This window comes from Sciurus carolinensis, chromosome 6, assembly GCF_902686445.1.
Source record: "Sciurus carolinensis chromosome 6, mSciCar1.2, whole genome shotgun sequence".
Lineage (NCBI taxonomy): Eukaryota > Metazoa > Chordata > Mammalia > Rodentia > Sciuridae > Sciurus > Sciurus carolinensis.
The window spans coordinates 22,126,701-22,149,504 of NC_062218.1; positions in this window are offsets into that span (position 1 = coordinate 22,126,701).

Here is a 22,804-nt window from a genome sequence, read left to right on the forward strand (position 1 = left end):
ACTAGACAATAACATGTGTAAGTCAAAAATATTAAGTAACGTAATATATACTGATAAATGATTGAATGCATCAAGAGGATAAAATAACTGTTCAGGTTTGCTAAGTCAAATAATAGTGATATAAAAACAAAAAAATCTGTAAATTGAAAAACAACAATAATAACAAAATCTTGGGAAAGAAACATGAACAAATAATGCTAAGCATATTTATAATATTACTAAAGATATTATACTCTTTTTATATACATTCATTTGTAATAGCAAAGATTCTGCCAGTGGAGATGTGAATGAATGAATGCAGTGTTCATCATTTCTGCATCACTAGGAAAAGTGATAACATAATGCTATACTTATTAAAAAGAATGTATGTAAAAAAAACTGCATAAAAATATTCTAGAAAAATATTTACCATAAATGCAAACAATTAAAACAACCAAAGAGCTAGAGATTCTGGATATTATGCATCTGTTGTGAAGGGAGGAAGGTGTGTCTGGTACTTCTCAAAAAAGGGTTTATGGCCTAATCCTGTAGTATTCTAACTTCTCTATGGTAAATGATATATGTGTATTCCTTTTATTGTCTTATTAACTTAAATGTTTTTAGTTTATTATATTTTTACAATTCATATCTTATAATTAAAACTTTTGGAAATCAGTTTAGTTCTACTACCAAAGTAAAATGTTAGTATTTTTTTAATTTAATTTTTTATTTATTCCTTTAGTTATCTACAATGCCAGAATACATCCTCACATTTTCACAAAAGTTTGGAACACAACCCACTCAAATTTACTCTCCAGCAATTCCCCTGGCCCCTCTCTCCACACCACCAATTCCTCTTCAATCCATTTACAGTTTATTTATTTTTAAAATACCGTCCCGTGGATATACCCAGAACCAGGACCAACCATGCCATATCCATGCATGCACATACAAAATTTTCATCAGATTTATTCATTGTTCTTCCCTTTTCCCATCTCTTCTTCCTCCTACTCAAACCTCTTTGTCTCTCTATTGCTCATGTCTCTATTTTGATGAAATAAATGCCCCTTTCATTCCATTCTCTCTTTCTTTCATGTTTTTTACCACCCATAATCACATTACCACCTTATTTTGGATTAGCTTCCACATATTTTTGAGACTGGCTTACTCCACTTAGCATGACATTTTCTAATTCCATCCATTTACCAGAAAATTCTACAAAGTCATCCCTCTTATGGCTGAGTAATACACCACTGTGTATATATATACCACATTTTCATTCTTTATCCACTCATTTGTTGAAGGCACCTATGTGGGCTCCATAGCTTGGCTATGGTGAATTGTGCTGTTATAAACATTGATGTGGCTAAATCACTGCAGTATACTGATATTAAATCTTTTGGATATATACCAAGGAGTGAGATACCTGGGTCATAAATGGGTTCCATTCCCAGGTTTTTGAGGATTTCCCTTAAAACTTTCCACAGTGGTTGCGTTAATTTGCAGTCCTACCAACAATATATGAATGTACCTTTTCCCCTACACCCTCACCAACATTTATAATTATTTATACTCTTGATAATTACTATTATATGTCTTTTCACCAAGCGATTTCTTTTATCATAAAATTTTGAGTTTCTTCCTCAAATTGTCTTACTCATTAAAATAGAGAACCATTTTTAGCAATGATAATATACAAGAAAAAACAATTTATATGCATACTCAGTATTTAATTCTACATCACTAAGTAATTCTACTTCATGATAGTAACAGGTCATTTCAAATACATATATACAGCTTTAAATTTATGTTTTAGAAAAACAAACTTTCATCCAGAAAATAAGTTGCTACATGAGATAAATATTTGTATGTATAGTTGTTTTAGTCAGGTTTTTGCTGCCATGATTTAAAGACCAGACCAGAACAGTTTTGAGGCAGAAAAGTTTATTTCAGGGAATTACTGTTTAAGAGGTCTCAATTCATAGACAGCCAGACCCACTCCTTGGGGTTTGAACTGAGGTGTGGCATCACTGCAGAAGAGTGTGGCAGAGGGATGCAGCTCTCGTGATGATCAGCAAGCAGAGAGAAAGATTCCTTTCCATATAAAAAATATATATCCCAAAGGCATGCCCCTAGGGACCCACATCCTCCAGCCACATTTACTTGCCTTCAGTTGCCACTTGGTTAATCTATTCAGGGCATTAATTCACAGATTGGTCTAAGAGTCTGATACCTCAATCATTTCTTCTCTAAACCTTAAATATTTTCACACATGAACTTTTGGGGGGACATCTCACACCCAAACCATAATAGTCCATCCCTGGTCCCCAGAAGCTCATGACCATCTCACAATGTAAGATATATTCAGCCCATTTCCAAGAGTTTCCAGAGTCTCAAGAGTTCCAAAGTTGCCAAAAGTTCAAGTCCAAAGTCTCCTCTGAGACTCAGGGCAAGCTCTCACCCTGAGATTCTGTAAAAATCAAAAGTGACTTGAAAGTATCCAATATATCAATATACAGAGTAAACTTCTCCATTCACAAGAATAGGGACATAGAAAGAAGGGATGGGTTCAAGGCAAGACTCTAATCCAGCTGGGCAAATAATTCCTTAGCTCCACATCTGGCCTCAGGGGCCCATGGTGTGGCTCGTGATATTCTATCCAAAGGGCAGGTGTAACTCTGCCCCTGTGGCCTTATTTTTGCCACCCAAGAGGCCTCTCTACTGGCTTGTCTCTGCTTTATTTCTATAGCTTTCCTCAGTGGATGTTCCAAGGTACTGGAATTCATTAATCTTGTGCGTGGGGGGCCCCCACTTCAGTTTCAGCTTTCTTCTCAGAGCTCCACACTTGGCCCTCTCAGGAGGTGCCTGCAGGAACTCTGACCCTACTGCACTTTGCCTGACTTCCAAGGCCTCCCTTTGGAATCTTGGTGGAAGCCTCCATGACCCTCTAACTCCAGCATCCTGCAAGCCTGCAGAACCAGCAGCATGTGATTGATGCCAAGGTCTGCCTCTTGGGACCTTGGCTGCAGGAGCCTCTGAGTGTCAGGTTGACTGAGCAAGTGAAAAACCTACCTGGGTGGCTTTGTGCAAGAAGGATGCCCCACTGGTCTCTCCTCAAGAGAACTTTTCCTTTTACTCCCTGGAGCCTGAGAGGTGTGTGGTCTTGTCAACTCCTGAGATGCCCTTAAACTATCATTCTTATTCTCTCTAGGAAAAGTTTTTAGCATTTTTTTTTAGTGTCAATAAAATCAGCATACTAGAGTACCACAGCCCATCAGTGTTTATAGCAGCTCAGTTCATAATAGCTAGATTGTGGAAGCAACCTAGATGCCTTTCAGCAGATGAATGGATAAAGAAACTGTGGTATATATACACAATGGAATATTATTTAGCCATAGAGAAGAATAATATTATGGATGGAATAAATGGATGGAATTGGAGAATATCATGCTAAGTGAAATAAGACTATCCCAAAAAACCAAAGGCCAAATATTTTCTCTGATAAGTGGAGAATGATATATAATGGGGGTAGGGGAGTGGGGAGTGAGAGAAGAATGGGGAAACTTTAGATTATATAGAAGGAAATGAGAGGGAGGGGGTATGAAAAATGATGGAATGAGACAGACATCATTACCCTATGTACATGTATGATTACACAAATGGTATGAATCTACATCGTGTACAACCATAGAAATGAAAAGATGTACCCCATTTACATACTGTGAATCAAAATGCAGTCTGTAAAAAATTAAAAAATAAATAAGTAATTAAAAAATAATGTCTTTAACAACTGCAACTTCCTTAACTCCAGTTTTACTCCCATGTTTCAAATTCAAGTTTTGCAAATCATTCTGTTCTGCTTTCTGCCCCTAAGTATCCCAGAAAACTTGATTAACAGCTTCTAGCACTATCTGTGCCATTACCTGAATGCTGTCTGCCTAGAAATTTCTTCTACCAATTTAGGAAGTCATCACTTTAAAAATTAACCTCACAGAAAGTCCCAGGACACCAGCAAGATGCAGACAACTTCTCGGCCAGATCATAACATGAATGGCCTCTACTCCAATTAGCAACGTGTCCTCCTTTTCCTCTGAAACCTCGCAAGTCCAGTCTTTACTCTGCACAGTCCTGTTGGCACCCTAGTTTTCTGAACTCCCACCAGAATTGCCCAATAAATTCTGCTTACTACAATCTAAAACATTTCCAGCTTGCACTACTGAACATCTCAAAATTTTTATCATCAATTCCAAAAAGTTCCAAAAGCTTAGGAACCACATGGTCAAGTTATTCACAGCAACATCCCCACTTCTCAGAAGCAATTTCTGTTTTATTTCCCTTTTGTTGCTGCTGTGACTAAAAGACCTGACCCGAACAACTTTAGAACAATTGACAGAAAAGTTTAATTCAGGGCTCACTGTTTCAGAGGTCTCAGTCCATGGACAGCCAACTGCATTCCTCAGGGTTCTAGGTGAGGAGGACATCATGGTGGAAGAGTGTGGCAGAGTGAGGTGGCTCACATGATGATCAGAGAACAGAGAGAAAGAGAGAGAGAGAGAGAGGCTCCATGCATCATATACAGAATGTGTACCTCAAAGGCTAGTCCCAGTGCCCACCAAATCCAGCCATGACATGTTCACCTTCAGTTACCACTCCATTAATTCCATCAGGGTATTGCTTCATTGATTGGGTTAAGACTCCTTATCTCAGTCTTTTCTCCTCAAAACCTTCTTGCATTTTCTCACACATGAGATTTTGGGGGATACTTCACATACCAACCATAACAATAGTTATTGGTATTTTTCTTCATTGTATGTAAAACAATCTTGGTTTTCTTTGTTTAAATATTGGTATGTATAAGCTACTAATAATTGTGTGTATTTCTTGAACTCACATGCCTAATCATGGAATGAATTATTATAAATCAACTCAGAGATCAACTGTTTGAAAAAGTATCTAATTACTCCCTACTGTTTGCCGCACACTATTTTAAGTGTCATTGTTACCCCCATAGTAAATAAATAAAAATCTTCCTCTTTATTTTTTTAACAGTGCTACAATTTATATAGTTAATATCATCCAAAGTCTACATTTTAAAGACCAGATGCCTACTATGTTTCTATTTGAAAGAGGTCAGAATCCTGAAGAGTTGGATCCTCTTGAGAGGTCTGGTTACATGCTTTCTTGAAGGAATTGTGGAACCAGCTCTCTTCCTTTCTCTCTTTTGCCTCCTCGGTATAATGTGAGTAGTTTGTTCTTCATGGTGGGTGTTCACATGCCTACAATTACATACCACTATAAGAGCAAAGCAATGGAACTAACCAATCCTGGACTGAAACCCCTCGAACTAGAGCCAAAATGAAAGTTTTTTCTGCATTAGTTGATTATGTCAAGTATTTGTCATATTTACAGAAACCTGACCAGCACATTTAATTTCTCAAGGTAGCAACTTTATGAGGTAAATCATTGCAGACAATATTGAATTCGTTTTTTATTATTATTTCTTGATAAGATATCAAGTACATTTTATGATGCCAATTACTGGATAAAGACCAAGTTCCACATTCATATGAGGAATGCAATCACAGGAATCGTTAACACTAATACAAAAACCATGGAAGAAAAATCATCGACAGCAATTCATTTGTCAGAGGGTTAATTAACAGAATATATAAAGAACTCAAAAGAGGAAAGATGTTTCTTAACGTTAGTTTTGCATAACATATATTAAGAATTAATATGCTATTACTCTATGATTAATACTTAATTGCCTTTCATAGCGATTATTAAATATTTTAATATAATGTCACAATTCATATTTCTCTAATCTGCATGTTAGTTAGCTTTGTGTCACTGTTATCAAAATACCTGACAAGGAAACCTTTGTGAAGAAAAAGTTTATTTTGTTTTATGGTTTTAGTGATTCAGTTCATGGTGGACCATCTTCATTGCTCTGAGACCAAGATAAGGCGGAACATCATGATGGAGCATTGTTTCATGCACAGTGACCAGGAAGCAAAGAAAGAGGAGAGAAAGGGGGAGCAAGGAGAAATCATTCCAGGGAATGCCCCCATGCCGCTTCTAGCCATGTCCCACCTGCCTATGGTTAGCACCCATTTAGTCCATTCATTCTAGGATGGATTGCTTAGGTTACAGCTCTCAAAATCTAATTATTTCACCTCTGAATATTTCTGAATTAACACAGACTCTTTTGAGGATACTTCACATCCAAACCCTGACACCCTATGAAATACATTGGAGACACTGGGTCTATTTAAAATATAATTTTAGAAATCAATGTTTTAAAAATTTAACCAGAGTTACCAAAAAGATTTTTTTTTTAATTTTGGAATATGAAATACTTGAAAATATATTTTCTTCAATCAGTTTGTTTGATCTTGGGTCTTTGTTTTGGGTAAATCTTCAAAGAAATTGTGATTATGATTGCACTTGTAAGAGAATGAGAAATATCATTCTTCTGAAAAACATGATGAGACAATAATTGACATGTAAGGGTTTTTATTATATAATCCAATATGTATAACTAGATGTTTTTAATTTTAAAGTATATTTTATATATGTGAATAAAATGGTTAAAGCATAGAATATTTTTAACATTCTGGACTATTTTTATTGTTATTATCTACAGGCAGTTGCCAAAAACTGTTTCACATTCTAGATAGTTGTTTTCTCAGTTTGATAAACATTTCTTGACTAATTACCTCTGGAAATGGACCAAAACACACTTCACTTAATATATACCTGGAGGGAACTTCTTGGAAATTATGTATTGTAGAATCAGGGAAAAAATTCTTAAATGAAAATTTATGAGGTCTACTTTATTACAGATATTACATAATCAATTATAATAGAGCTAATTGAATTGGTTCCAGTAGTTCAAATGCAGTTCACTTATTTGTCATGATGGAAATCACATTGTTACTAAATTGAGTGAATATAGACCCTTGCATCTCATGGCTGATTAAAGAAAATCCCTGGCTTATTCAGTGTGAGTATCCCCAAATCTGGTATCTCAGTCCCAAACAAATGACACGGAGCTGTAACCTCACATCTTTTGAGGACCAATATAAGGCATATGAACTTTATTTCTAAAAGACATGAAGAAAAATGTATATGAACTCAAATGTGTGTATGTGTGTATGAAAGTCCATAAGTATACATAGTCGTTATCTATGTGGAACTTATTTTCTATTATTTTTTCTAACATTCACTGGGGACTTTATTTCTGATAATCCACATTAACTACTCTTGTCAGTGTCACCAACAACTTCAGTTGTTCCAGTTCCACAGTATATTATCATACTCATTGTAGGTGTTAAATCAGACTTTGACTCTAATGACTATTTTCCTTTGAAATACTCCTGAACTCTTGTTTCCAGAACACATACTCTCTTATTTTCTCTCCTACTTTATGGATTGATCCTTATCAATTTTCTATTTTTTTTTTCTTTCTAATAGTCCATTCTCTTATATTTTTGAGTACTCTAGGAATCAATATATAGGGATTGCTTTCTCCTTCTGTTCTCATTTCCTTAATCACCTTATACTTTCAAAGTTTGAATACCATGTAGATTCAGATCATGTTAATTTGTACATGTGTACCTTAGGTCTTAATCCTAAATTCTTGAGCACTACTTAACCTACACATTTCAATATAAATGTCATCTGTTAAAATATAGAAATAGAAACTACCCAAATTTAAACAGAGAGAAAAATTCTGAAAATGTTGTCTAGTTCCTCAAGGACCAATTAGCAACACCAAAGATTTGACTTTGAATAAATAACTTCTTCAATGAAAAAAGGAAGAAACAGAAAAAAAAAAAAAGTGATGTTTAGTCATTTGGAGGAACATTTCCAAATTTGATAAGACCTTTAAGAAAAGTATGAAAAAAAAAATCTTCTAGATGGTAGTGGAAAAATACTACATTTGGAGAAAATTAATGGATAAGAATTGCTGTTAATTTAAATGTAAACCAGAAGGTTTTGGAACGATTTTATAGTGCTGAGAGCAAAAAAAAAAAAAAAAAAAAAAAAAAAAAAGGGTTGTCAAGCAATTAAAAAATGAAAGAATTTAACCATAGTAGACCTTTACTACAAACAATACTAAATTGGTCAGTCTGAAGGAAAATAATACCAGATTAAAATAAGCAACAAAAGGAAAGACAAAGAGCAAAATGTAGAAATTTTTTCAAGCTCCAATTCCTGTTCAGAGTTGTAATTACTAATAGCCAAACCTAATAGAGGAGTTAAGAGAAATCTAATTGCAAATATATTGTGTCTGTATTTTGACTTTTTGCATTTATATGTTAACTGATTTGGTGAATATTTAAAATGTCATGAAAGGGACAGAAATGCCCTATTTCATGAGTAGGCTACATTAAATTTTGTCATTTTTAAAAACTATATCCTGTTCATTATATAATAAAAGATGATGAATTTAGAGGTTTGTTATTAAAGATTTTTTTAACAGGTATTTTCAATTCATTCCTTCTCTCATGGGTGGGATATGTTGCTTTAGAGAAGTCTGGAAACATTTAAGAAGAGCAAAAAAAAAACTTCATTAATCTACTGAATTCTGTGTTGACAGGTTGACAGTAATCTGTATAAGCATATGAGATTACTCATTCCTTTCTGACTCTTAAAATAACTGACAAAAAATAAGAGACAAACTTCTTATCAGTATTGTTTTGTTATAGGCATTTTATCTTCTGTTTAATATTAAAATTATTCTTTTAGGTTTGATGTTATGCAGTTACTAAAATCATTCAGGTTTTGACTCAGTGAAACCCCCAAATATATCATAAGTTTCTTTAATTGTGAACACTGCTAAAATTTATTTGAATTTTGCTCTTTTTCTAATATTTTAATTACTTTATTATAATAATATCCTGTTGGGACTAATGACAGGTTAACTATCTCAGGCTGACTCCTTACTCCCTGGCGAGTGAGCAAAATCAAGGCTCAAAGGCAGTTTCAATAGTTCATGACAATAAACCGGACCACCATTAGGGATTGGTTAACAACAGTTCCGTAAACGTGATCAGCTCGTGCTTGCCATATAGTCCAATAGGACTCTCACCTGCATGAACCCCCCTGCCTTGCTGGCCTTTAAGCTGATTGGTTCCCGCCTAGCCCCCACCCTACATAAAAGCTGTGCAATTTCCTCAATAAACGAGTTCCTGCTGTGACGGGTCTCCCTGACGCATCTGATTGTCCTCTGCCTGGAAGGCTGGGAGCAGGTGGTCAGTCGGCCCTACCTATCCTGATCTGACCTTGTTGGGGAGTGTCCCCTTCCCTTGTCGCTGGTCGAGAAGAGCAAGGGGGCTTAAGACCCTGACAATATCTGTTGTTAGTTTAGTGAGACCAAACATTACATAACATCCATGTGTGAATTGTTATACTCAGCAGGTCACTTTCTGAGTCCTGGGCAGAGATATGATCTCTTTTTCCTGGATCAGGCAAAAACTATTTTCAATTCTTCTTCCTTTCCTTCCTTCTTTCCTTCCTTCCTCTTCTCTTCTTCCATTCCTTTCCACCTTCCAATTACTGTTTTCTTTTTTAATTGTTTGCATTTTCCAAAATAACCCATTCCCAGTTTCTTCCTTTTGCATTCTCAAAAATATCTTTCTGTCATGTTTCTAGTTTTGCATGAAAATCCCACATTTACTTTGAAGTCATTACTTTTGTGGTCCATTTATTACCACTAAACCCAATGCAAATGCATTGTCAGTTTAATTGATTTCTTTTTATTCTTATCAACCAGTAGTTTACCTTTTCCTCATTAGTATAAGTCCATATTTTCATATGTTCATATATTTCATCCATCATTTTTGCTGTTCAAAATATCAATGGAAGAACTAGCTCTGTACATTTATTCTGAAATGTTGCTAGAACTGGAAATTGACATACAGCTACATCATATAATGATATTAAGATTTTTTATATCATATCATGTGGGATGAAATGAGCATGGTCAATGTCCTTTGTTTTTATTTTTACAGACTGCATTTTGATTCATGCACACAAATAGGGTACAACTTTTTGTTTCTGTGGCTGTGCACGATATAGATTCATACCATTAATGTATACGGGGTACTTATACACAGGGTAATGACGTCTGTCTCATTCCACCATCTTTCATACCCCCACCCCCTCCTCCCTCTCATTTTCCTCTACATAATCTAAAGTTCCTCCATTCTTCTCTCACTCCTAAGCCCTCCACCCCAATTATGTATCATCATTCACTTATTGGGGAAAACATTTGACCTTTGGTTTTTTGGGATTGGCTCATTTCACTTAGCATAATATTCTCCAATTCCATTCATTTATCTACAAATGCCATAATATTTTTCTTCTTTATGGCTGAATAATATTCCATTGCATATATATACCACAGTTTCTTTATCCATTCATCTATTTAAGGGTATCTAGGTTGGTTCCACAATTTAGCTATTGTGAATTGAGTTGTGTAGCATGCTGATTTTAAGTCCTTTGGGCATAAACCGAGAAGTGGGATAGTTGGGTCAAAAGGTGGGTCCATTCCAAGTTTTCTGAGGAATCTCCATACTGCTTTCCAGAGTGGCTGCACCAATTTGCAACTCCACCAGCAATGTATGAGTGTGTCTTTTTCCCCACATCCATGCCAACATCTATTATTATTTGTGTTCTTTTTTTTTTCTCTACTATGTGAATATTTTTAAAACATCTATCTGAATGTATAATAGTGATTACCAGAGGCTGGAGAGGGTGGGGAGAGGAATAGAGGGAGCCTGGAAAATGGGTACCAAAGCACATTTACATAGAAGTAGTAAGTTCTAGTGTTCTACAACACAGTGGGGTGACTCTGGTTTACAATAACCCATTATAGAGTTCTAGAAGAGAGGAGCTCCAACTCTCAAAACACAAAGTCATGATAAGCAGATGGAAACACTAATTACCTGATTTATCAATATATGTTGTGTGCATGTATGGAAATATTGCGCTGAACCCTGTAAATATACAATTATTACATGTTAATCAAAAGTTTTTTAAAAAAGTTCTTGATAATAGCCATTCTAATTGAAGTAAGATAAAATCCTAGAGTTGTTTTAATTTGTATTTATCTAATTACTATAGATGTTGAACCCTTTTTCATATATTTATTAATTGCCTATATATCTTCTCCTGTAAAGTGTCTGTCCAGTTTATTGGCCCATTTATTGATTGGGTTTTTTGTATTTTTGGTGTAAAGTTCTGTAAGTTCTTTATAAATTTTAGAGACTAGTGCTCTATCTGAAGTGCATGTGAAAAATATTTTCTTCCACTCTGTAGGCTCTCTTTTCACATTATTGATTATATCCTTTGCTGAGAAAAATATTTTTAATTTGGGTCCATCCCATTTATTGATTCTTGCTTTGATTTCTTGTGCTTAGAGAAATTAGGAAAGCCACTTCATTCACAATAGTCACACACACACACACACAAAAAAAAATACTTGGGAATCAATCTAACAAAAGAGGTGAAAGACCTCTACAATGAAAACTACAGAACACTAAGGAAAGAAATTAATGAAAATCTTAGAAGATGGAAAGATCTTCCATGATTCTTGGATAGGCAGAATTAATATTGTCAAAATGGCCATACTACCAAAGTATGTATACCAAAGTATACAGATTCAATGCAATTCCAATTAAAATCCCAATGACCTCTCTCATAGAAATAGAGAAAGCAATCATGAACTTCATCTGGAAGAATAAGAGACCTCAAATAGCCAAAGCAATCCTGAGCAGAAAGAGTGAAGCAGGAGGTATCACAATACCAGACCTTAAACTATACTACAGAGCAATAGTAACAAAAATGGCATGGTATTGGCCCCAAAATAGACAGAATAGAAGACACAGAGACAAACCCCCCAAAATATAGTTAACTCATGTTAGACAAAGGAGTCAAAAAACACACAATGGAGAAAAGAGCCTGTTCAACAAATAGTGCTTGGAAAACTGGAAATCCATATGCAGTAAAATGAAATTAAACCTTTCTCACCCTGCACAAAACTGAACTCAAAATGGATCAAGGACTTATAAATTAGACCAGAGACCCTGCACCAAATAGAAGAAAAATTAATCTTGAATCTTCATCATGTTGGCTTAGGATCGGACTTCCTTAACAAGACCCCAAAGGTCAATGAATTTTTTAATGATTTTGTAGTCATGGATTAGAAATATGTGACAGTATGAAATTCATTTCACTTCATCTCAGCTAATATACTGAATTTGTTTATGTCCACCTCTGAGAGATCACACACAATCTCTCTATACTACTTTACATCAGATGTCAAGAATCATGATCCTCAGTACAAAGTTATATGAACAGTATTCATTTATTTATCTGTAGCAAAATTTGGATATATATTTGGGTAGACATAAATAGAGACAGATGATAGACCTACTGTGTATATTATACATATAGAGCTTTACCTTTACATCAGCATGAGAAGATAGATATATTTTTATATATGTATTCTGCATGTCATTATATATTTTATTTATCATTTCTTGGATCTATTTTGATATTTTGCAATTTAATATTTATTGCATTTTAGGATCTTTATTTCTGGTTACTGAGTAGCAATTCTCATGAATTATATTTATGTTAATACTAAGTCATAATTTAGAATATTTTTTTCTGTAAAAATTTAAGGTGAGTCTTTTTTTCTCTGTTTAATCTGATTTCTATATGTAAAAATTGTAGGTTAAACGATGAATAGTCTACATGCCTCTTTTAAATATAAAGTACAACTACAATAATTTTAATCAAATCTTAATGGTATTTTAAGTAAAATCAATATTTTTGAAACTTCTCAACTATTGTTTAAAATTAGCAATATGTTATTATTTCTTATTTTTCTTAATTGTAAGAACTTTAATAACATCTAATGTATCTATTAGGACCAAATTATCAAATGATTTTTTATTTGTACTTAACTGATTGAAGTAAATTATATTCACATTTTTTCAATTATTGCTGATAATATATCCATATAAAAATCTTATGAAATGAATGTGTTTAGGTTAATGACATTTTCTGTTGTAATTACTAGATCATATGCCAAAATTACATATATGAATACATAAAAAATCAGCTTTGATTTTTTTTAAAACCTAGTTGTTTTCTGCAATATTAGCTATTGGATTTCAATTTAGGTTTGTCTGAATTTCCAGAATATTATGACTGCATGGTAAGTATAGAAGTTTATGATTGAAACACAAATGGTTTAAATATTTGCAGTTGAATGAAGGAAAAAATTTACCTGTTTTGGTCTCTATCATAACATGTTTGTGTTTATCTTATTGGAGCTCTGCTGAGTGAACTAATATATTCTATTGTGCTGGAGTGGCCACATTTAGGCTAATACTTGACATCCCAGCCAAACTAAGAAACACTTTTACATAGGCCTTCAATATAATACCCAACAGCAAAACATATCCACTTTACCTTTTGTTTTCTGAATAATAAAAACGGAATCCATATCGTCATCTCAGGTTTTCATAATTTTTGACAGGAAATAAGATTGCAAAATGTAATTATGAAATATACTCTGAAGCATTTGGTTGTGTACTTTAACCTTTTTAGTATTCTGAATTTCAACAGATGGTCATTCTAAATCTTCCCAACAGGGGTTTGAGTTTTTAAATAGAAGAGAAATGTCCATCCAATCAAATTCAGAGCTCTGAAAAGGTCAAATTAGTATAGTACATGGCAGTTATTCTCAGAATGTATTAAACATTAGCAATCTGACAGCTTATTCTTTTGACACAATGTAAGACAACTTTCCACATGGGGAAGCTTTTAACAAGAAAGAAAACTGCAAGTCATTTGACATTTTTCATTACAACCTTTACTAACACAAATTGTGGAATAAGAGCCCAAATCTACCATTATTTAACTTTAAAAGTATATTTCAAGGATTAAATTTTTTACCCAATTTTTAGGTTTACCAAAACTCATACACGTTGTGATTCATTTTTTTATTTATTTGGAGTAGTGACAATGATGTGTATATTGTACATTATCACCATTTTACGAAAGAAACCTGAAATGTTACTTAATATTTTAAAAATTCTGGTTTTAACTGATATTTTATTTTTTAACTGATACATGATACATAAAGCAAAAATTATACATGTTAATCTGTATACAATGCAATGTTTTGAGTCATATATATAAAATGCATAATGTTTAAATTGGATATACCTATCTCCTCAAAGAGTTTTCATATCTTTATAGTGAAAACCTACAAAATCCTTTCTTGTAGATTTTTGAAAATTAAGGAGGTTTTTGAATCTAACCATGGAAGACATAAACAAAATAAATATGGAAAATTGAAATAATTCATTGTTAATATGCAAATCTAACACAGGTTTGAAGTTTATACAGTCTTATGATTTCCTATTAGTGTTATCACATTAAATTTTATCTTTATTATTTATATTTATTATTCTGTAACTTTCTTTAAATATTACATGTTATTGTCCACATTTTTAATTAATTCAAAATAATGATATCTCAATGGCCTGGATTTACCACTCATATAACAATTTAGTTTTGAGATCCTTTTTGTTTTTTTGTGGTACTACAGATTAAATCCAGGACCTAGCACATGCTGAGCTAAATCTTCAAACCATAAAGGTCCTGCACTTTTTTTTTTTTTTTTTTTTTTTTTTAATCAGGGATTGAATTTAGGGGCATTCAACCACTGAGACACATCCCCAGCACTTTTTTGTGTTTTTATTTAGAGACAGGGTCTCAATGAGTTACTTAGTGTCTCACTGTTGCTGAGGCTGACTTTGAACTTGAGATCCTCCTGCCTCAGCTTCCCTAGCCTCTGGGATTATAGGTGTGCATCACCATGCTTGGCAAGATACTGTACTTTTAATTATCATCTCAACAGTGTTAATTAATAACAGTAATAAAAGGGAGCATTTTTCTTCTCCATAAGTAAAATACTCAGTAAGATATGCTCCAGGTAAAAGTTATCACATGTGGTGAAAGATTCCCAAAATAGTTCTTGTGTCTCTGCTTCAGTTGTACATACACAAATTAAACACAGTTATGTACAATGGGCAACAGTGATTGCAATACTGTTCACATTTTGTTTGCAACATGGGAAAACAAAAGTTACTAGAACTTTCCAGTTACTCATTTCTTCTTTCTTTAGTTATAATTACCACAATTATGTCACCAAAATAGAAAGTTCTCCCATCTGGGAAAAAATAAATAAATAAATAAAAACTTGAAACTTGTATGCTTAATTGAAAGCATGCTTAGGAAGTATACACATGGACTTCAGGACAGCAGTCCAGTGACTACTTCCGAAGGAAGAAGTGGTTGAGAACTAATTTTAACTACTCTGTAAATTGATACAGATAAAGGTTGATAGGATAAAAGTAACTATCTATTTCAGAAATTAGGTAACAACTTGCAATTGAAATATCCTGAAATTTAGGCCTCATTAACTTTGGGGAAAATATTCTTTCTCTAGGAGGATACACATCTGTGAATCCTTTAAGTATCTAAGATGAATTCAACACTATTACAGTGAAAAACCAGGGATAAAAACATTATTGTAAAGCATTTGTAGTGGGATTGAAATATGAGAAAAAAAAGTAATTCTACATTGCATTCCTTTTATCCAAAATGTTTTACAGCTTTTAAGGCTTAATATTTAAAAAATTATCTGCCATAATGACCTGGAAAGTGTTTTTGCATGTTTCAAAATTAAAGTTGGGTGATTATCACTGCCATCTTCTCACCTCTTTCTTAACTTTACAATTTTCTAATTCTATAGCAATGAAAGAAAATGTAGTTAAAAGTCCGTCAAGCTTACTTTGTTCCTTGTGTGTCTTTGCTTTAGTTTTTTATAGGTTTTGATATACTGGTAGAAGAGAAATTATATATATAAATAAACTTTGTGGAGTTTATTTATTTACTTTTTTTCTGTTATTAAATCCCTTAGGCAATGATAGTCAGTTCACCTTGGCATCCTTAAGAAAGATTTTCCTGAATGTTTTAGTGACACAAATTCATGCATGCATTTAAGCACATATGCACATATATACACATATAAACACATATCCACATATCCACATATATATATATATATATATATATATATATGTATATTTTAGAGAGCTCGGTTCAGATATCATATGCACACCAGAAAATTCACATATGCCATGGCTTTGGAATAGTTAAAAAGTAGTGCAACCATCAACGTGTTTATTTCTATGAAAATAAATTTGTGCAGTCATCGCTGTCTACATGTCAGAGGAAATCTTGATAGTTTTGTCAAGTCTCTGTTTTAAGTTTTAACACTACACACTTCATTTTTTTCTGTTATGGTTTGCTTTTATTTGTTGTCATCTATGTGAACATATTTAGATTTAGATGTTTCTTAGTTGAAAAATTGCCATCTTGTTTAAATGTGAATTTGAGTTTTGCAACTTTTTCCTTAGAAATCACATTTTCCTATTTAATGTCAAAAGAACATAATATTTACTTTTATGCACTTTTTTCTATTTCAAAATATTAAACAGTCTGAGCCATAAGTTGAATTCTCTGCCAGCAAAGCCAAAGAAAGATATTATTTTCTTTTCCAGGCAACAAACACTTCTATGTTACTGACATCAAATACGAGGCTAGTTCCTCCATAGTAAGATAATAAAATAGTTTACTTAAGAATATAACATATTAATTTTTCAATAATGACATAATGTTATTGGTAATACAGTACCATAATGCTTACACCCATCCATTTATTGTTGATATATTTTTAAGTCACTATGATCAATTGATTCTGTGGTAATTGAGATTTCTTTTAGGTCAGGCAATAAATTAAATTTGAAAAAATAGGCTAAATCAGTGATAACAAAATGTAATTAAAGATTTATGACTTTTGATCAAGTCTACTTTAATGTTTAATCCATTTACATAGTCTCATATTTCATAATTATAACATGAAATCACATGCAAAATATCATCAATAAGGGAGATGAGTTATCCTACCCATGATTTCCTGACAGGTCTTTCTACTACAGTAGGAGGAGAGTGTTTGCAGCACAGTACCCTATGTGGGCAGCAAGCCACTGACTATGTAGCACTGAAGTCACAACAGAAGCTACTCTTACTCTATTTCTTTTCTCTGTGATTAAGGCATATTTCTGAGTGCTTGACTGCTCTGCATTTTCTTTGTTGACTCTAATACCAAGAGGCAACTTGCTGATAATAGAAAAGAGATGGTATTTATATACCATTTTTTCTTACGACTTCACTACTTCAATATTTCCTGTGCAGGAATCTTTCCAATAATTAAAAATTTACATGATATGAGTTCACTCCCTTCTAATGACTTCATAGAATTTCATGGCTTTAAATGCACTATGTTGATAAATTCAGTATTACAATTACTTTTAATGTAGAACTTATGCTCAATATTTATCTTGATTTTAAGATTACTTATATGCTACACCATTTCAATGTATAAAGACACTTCTTATCTGCATTTTAAAAGCAAAATTTTGGTTATTTCTTCTGTAGTCAACCTTATACTTTATTTCAACAAATAAATGTCCCCACTATGATTCTCCATCAATGGGAAATATGTATTTTAATTACTGCTATTATTATTTTGGTCTCATTTTGACCTACAATGTTTTGGTACACTGTACAGATTTTATTTTCCAGAATCCAATCATTTATAGTTGTCTTTATTGCTACCACCTACCTTCAAGATCTTGATTTTTATCACCATAGTTATCCTACTAACTTCCTAAATGTTTCCCTGGCTTACCACTGCACTCTTTAAACTATTTTTAACCTAGAATCATACATTTATAAATAAAATTCAGACCAATTAACATCATGATTTGTGAAAGGCTTCTAATCTAAAAAAACAGAAAATAACACATTTTATAATAAGCCAGACAACTTTAAAAATGTCTGTAATTAAATTTCTTTTTTTCTTTCTTTGCTTAAACTTCATTTCTTTCTCTATACACTGTGCTTTTTCTACTGTTATTGTTGAGACTTTAACTTTTTTACTATTCCTTGAAAAAAAAAAAAAAACACTTCATCTCTTCTGCTGTCTCGAACTGAACTCTATGCCCACCCACCTCTTTGCATTCTCTTTAAATGTGAGCTTATGAACTCAGCTTACCTGCATCTGAAAATCATTAGACTCCTTACATTCAACAACAGATATTTTTCATGGCCATCATGACCATATATGAGGCATATCATTTTATCTGTGCATCTTTGAATTTTTCTTCTGATTCAAGTCCCATTAAATGAGAACTCTCTGTGCCCTTATGACACATCAATTTCTCCAAAATTTGGTGAAAAATAAATAGGAATATGTACCACTGTCTCATAAAAATACTGGTCTATAGAGTTAAGTCCATAAATGAATTCAATTCACAAATGTTTATTTGTTTCCTATTATATGACCAAGACTAAGGCACCAGAGCTATTGTGTAGAACAAGGGACTAGTACTCATCAATGCCAAATAGGACATTTTAAAAAGCAAAAGGGACAAGTCATGAATAATAAAGTTTCCAGTACTTATAAGATAAACAAAATATGTAGTAATTAAATGAACACAACTTATGAAATGGGGTTTTCAGCGTAGACATTTATAAAGATGTGAAAATCAACTAAGAACTGCATGACTAGTGGGTGAAAATGTTTTCCAGAAAGAAACAAAAGAAAGGATAAATATTTTGAAAGAGAAAGTGATCAAATGTAAAAGGTACTAACTATACTGTGCCATTCGAAATTTACCCAATCTAAATCAAAACTTAAAGATCATATACTGTTGTTTTGTTATTTTATATTTGATGTCAATTACAATTATTCCAATATGACTGGAAAGAAAAAAAACACAGAAGAGGTTCAATATTACTCAGGAAATAATAAGAAAGTATTATAATAATGCAATGAGCTTTACATATTATGGAGGCTGCATGTACTTAGATACTGTGCACACTATATTAAATTTTATTATTTTCATGTTGCTGTGCAGAACAAACAGTGAGCACAAGGGTGGACAGGTAATTCTGAAAAGCCCTTTAGGGATTTGGTACTTTCCCTCCTATTATTCTGCCATTAGCAAGAATAGTCTTACTCTGCATGTACTGAGGAAAACAGTGGAACAGGTGTAAATTTTAAGGACATGACACAATATTGGAAACATTTATCTTGTCTGAGATTCTACTGGTCAGAATTTAGTAACAGGGTAAAATTTCTTGAAACCAGAGTTATGATATATATTTCACTTTTAGGGACACATAAAAAAGTTAAAATTAGGGGGATTCCTTCATTAGGTAATTAAAGGAAGAAAGGTATAGTGATCTGAAAATGATGAACCACTACCACTCTTGTGGCACAGAATATTTTCACTACTTTGAAAATGTTCCTACATACTTTTTATTCTTTAATCAATCCCCTCCTCTTCTGGACATTAACAATACATTTGCTTTCGAGCATTATATTTTATGACTTTTCTAAAATTTCATAAATATGCAATTATGTAGCACTTAGTATTTTATGACCAGCTTTTTTCACTAAGAATAATGTGTCTGAGTTCACCCATGTTGGTGTATGTACACAAAAAATTTTATTATTAAGAATATTTTTGTTGTCTGTGTACCTCAATTTGTTGACCCAACAGTTATACATATTAAGGATACGTCTAGCTTTTGCTCATATAAGTAGTTACCAAAACATTTACCTATAATTTTTATATAGATGCATTTTTTCATTGCATTTGGGTAAACTTCTAAAAATGGCATTTGCAGAGGAAAATGTCATCTTGCATTTATTCCTAAAAGGAACTCCCAAATTTTTACCAAAAATGTTTAAATTGCTGTGTAGTTTCATTGAGGTCCATATTCTCAGTATCTTTACAACAATTGTTTTCTTTGAAAACAATTTTATTACTATTTTAATTGGTTTATAGTAAGTAGTGTCTCATGTATTAATTTGCATTTCTCTATCAAATGATTTTTATGTGATAGAGGGTCCTCCATCACTTCTTAGACAATCTTATTTCCAAGTTTGTTGAAATTTTAGTGCTCATGTAATTCTCTTCCCTCCTTTTGTCTCAAGCACTGCTGTTTTCTGTACTCTTTTTCTTGTGTCTCTCTAAATACACTTTCAAAAATGCTGTTTATTTCTTGTTGGATTCTAGATTAAGTCTGATAAGATTACAGATATAAGCAAATATAAGCATACTCTGGCTAAATTTTGCCATTTTTAAGAATATTGGCTAGATTATGTAGAGAAACTAGCACCAGGGTTAAATAACTGAAATTTTATAATGTGCTCTCTTTGGTCACTTGGTTCCTTAGCACTCTGCCTAAAGATGGGAAATTAATCATTCAACAGTACATAGTTCCATAAGCTAAGGTTTCAAACTTTGGCAGGAGCTTAGTAGTAAAGACCCTAGAAAACCAAGGCAAAGGATTTACTACATTATATTCTGCGAGTGGAAATTCTTGATTAATGATGAAACACTGTTTTGTCTATCTTAGTCCTGAACTGGGATGCAAAAAGACAAATCTTGGATAAATTTATTTATGGAAAGAGACAGTATCTAATATAGAACATGATAATCATGATCCATGAGTAATCATACTTCTGAAATCAGTATGCATATAGCCTGTTTTACAAGAAATGAAGCAACAACACTAGGACACCACTGTTAGAAACAATGACCAAGTTAACAATACAGGTATTTAAAATTAAAATAATGTATATCTTATCATCCTATACTTTGTACAAAAGGGAAAATTGATTCTAGAGTGGAGAAATACTTAAAATAGAGAAAGAAAAATTTCCAGTGGAAAATGGACCTGTGGATCAAATTGGGAAAAGCTTTTGCTGAAAGGTAAACTTATTTCCATTACTTAGTAGTTTCAATCTCTGAAACATTTGCATCTGTATTCATAAATCATAAATTTTTCTAATGCACTATTTACCAATTTTTCAATAAAACCTGTTTTAGTTACAGTCTTATCTGTATTTACATCTTGAAGATTTATAAGAATTCACTTATATAATTCTCTGTATTTTGTAGGTATTTTTGTTAATAAATTCATTTTATAATAATTATTGGCCCTTTGAGGACTCCTCCTACTTTGAATAGGCATATAATAATTATTTTTCTAGAAATTGCATATTTAATCTGAATTGTTAAAATATTTTTAAGGCTAATGAAATGTATTTTTTAAGTCATTTTTTGCTTTTCTTTTATCTTTGCCAATCTTGTCACTCTTTTATTTTTATATCTAAAGGTTTAAGATTTCAAGATTTTAGACACTGTTGATAATTTCATCCTCTTAAACTCTTGTTGTAATTATTTCAGGTCTCAATTGATTTACCTGACTTTACTTTGGTTTATTCTCTTACTTAAAATATGTTTTCATTATGTTTTATTTTCTTATATATTAGGGTAACTTTTAAAAGATTTTGCATCTCTATTTGTGAAACTGTATTTTTAAATTTGACCTAGTAGGACTACTATGTTTAATAGAATTTGTATGGAATTTTAGTCAATGGAACATGTATGGAAACACATGCCATTATAGGTTAGATAGCAGGAACTTTGTGAAATTCTGTCATGTTCCTATAAATCAAGGATGCAGTAGAAAGTGAAGGAAGATGCTTATAAGAGTAGGCAATATAATGAGACTATTTCTCAAAAAAGCAGAAATTTTATGAGGAACACATTGATTTTATAAGCCAAGGAATAATAGTGTTCTTTCTACAGATTACATAACTGATGTTTTGAGGTTGAATAACTATTTTCTGTTCTTGAGGTAGAGATAAAGTTATGTTTGAAAGAAAGAGGGATTTATGCTTTTTCCATTTAATGGAACAAGCAAACTGGGAGAAAAAAATTTTTGTTGCAATTCCAAATTGTTTCTCATAAATATATATTATGTAGCAATAAACTGTTTGTAGGAATTAGCATAATCTTATGAGTGGTTTGTGAACATACTTAGTTCTCAGAAGAATATAGACTGGTGAAATAAACAGATGTAATTCAATGCATTCTTATAAAGGCATTGTGACAGATAACACATTTGGATGTGATGCTGTTTTTACTGTAGTGTGAAGTTGGTCAACTGTGTCCATTAAAAATGTCTCATATAAATTTATGCTTCTTGTTTTATTCTGACAAATTTTATGATGAAAATGGTTGATATACAAACATATCAGACATTTCTAATGTTTTCAGCATGTTCTCAACCTAATAATAAAGGTAATAAATTATGGGGATACAAAACCTTTGAAAATCCTGTTGTGGAGATAATTAAAAGGAAGAATTACTGTTTCTTTTGTCAAATAAATTATATATCAAATCCATCAATTTTAAAAATCATTTTGAGCTTGATTAGAATGTTATCTGAGTTAAGAATAGGGTTAAGGGATTTTTTCCGAAAATGTTGAGAAGGAAAGTAATCTTTCTTAGTTGGACTTAATGTAAGTTTGATCTTGCGGGTAATAAGAATAATTAAATGAACAACAGTGACTTGGTTTCAGCCTTGCCCTTATCACTACCTTTCTGCCCCCACATTCTTCACTGTGGGCATGTGTAAACCTGACTCAATATATTTTCTATATTCTATACTTTTTTTTTTTTTTTTTTGATAGTGGGGATTGAACCCAGGGGTGCTTAACCACTGAACCACATCCCAGGCCTTTTTAATATTTTATTTAGACTGAGTCTCACTGCGTTGCTTAGGAACTCCGTCAGTTGCTCAGGCT